General features: G+C 32.2%; 1 pseudogene; it reads right to left on the bottom strand.

The window, feature by feature from the left end:
• Positions 1-581: 581 nt before the first annotated feature.
• On the bottom strand, positions 582-734 carry LOC129772280 (U4 spliceosomal RNA; annotated as a pseudogene).
• Positions 735-1,009: the final 275 nt, after the last annotated feature.

Genomic DNA, 1,009 nt, shown 5'->3' with positions numbered 1-1,009 from the left:
CATAGTATTCGATCCAAAGGATCGATTCAAATGATCAACATATCGAATTAAAACCATTTATCTGTTTTTTTCTTTTGAAAAAATATTATGCAGGTCGGACTTGATTTTCCGGAGTATTGATTTTTTTTTTCACTCCGGATAATCGAGTCAAAACAATTTTTTTTCTTTATTTGTTTTTTTTTTGCATGTATTTTTCTTTTTTTTAAATAAAAGAGGAACTTGATTTTTCATTCATCCCCTAAAAGTCAGAAAACACCTTTCTCACATGAAAAAAACATAATTTAAGCAGATTCTCTCAGGAGGTGATAGACGATCATATTTGATGAAAAAAATCCTCCTACGCATATGTTCGAATTTCAACAATGACAGAGTTACAGAACTTTTTTTTTTTCGGACTCTGTTGCATCAAACTGGCTCTACATTAAAAAGGACGCTACGGAAGACGATTCTGATGTTTTCATTTGAAAGATGAGAAAATTTAGTACAGGATATAGTAGTGGAACAACTAAATTAGTGAATTTTAATAACATTTTGTAAGTGAAACACTTGAAAGTTAATGATTTTTAATGTGTTATTATTAATTTTATCCTAAAAAACTATGGATGGGTTATACCTACGATATAACCGTAAGGTTGACGTAGGACTACCGTGGTAATCAATTGTATTTCTTCAATTATCAATAATCCCACCTCGGATGATCCTCATTGGGTGCGATATTGTCGCTGCGCAGTGCTATTTTTTGTGCATTGATTAAATTATTGATTAAAATAGTTAATGAATGAAGCTATTTACGAATTCAATTGCAAACAAATCTCAATTCAAGTCAATTTATGCATTATGGTAGTAAACAGTTATCAACAGTATCGCAGTAAACAGTTATCAACGTTTTGCCTAATCATCAAAGAGTATGAATAGAAGTTCAGTGAGCTGGCGGCATGAAAGGATATACAGTCTCGACAAACCGAGCCAAAGCGTTGCATTTGTACCCGCATTTGTAGACCGTGATAAC

This window comes from Toxorhynchites rutilus, chromosome 2 (assembly GCF_029784135.1).
Source record: "Toxorhynchites rutilus septentrionalis strain SRP chromosome 2, ASM2978413v1, whole genome shotgun sequence".
NCBI classification, from domain to species: Eukaryota; Metazoa; Arthropoda; class Insecta; order Diptera; family Culicidae; genus Toxorhynchites; species Toxorhynchites rutilus.
This window is presented reverse-complemented; position numbering and strand designations above follow the sequence as displayed.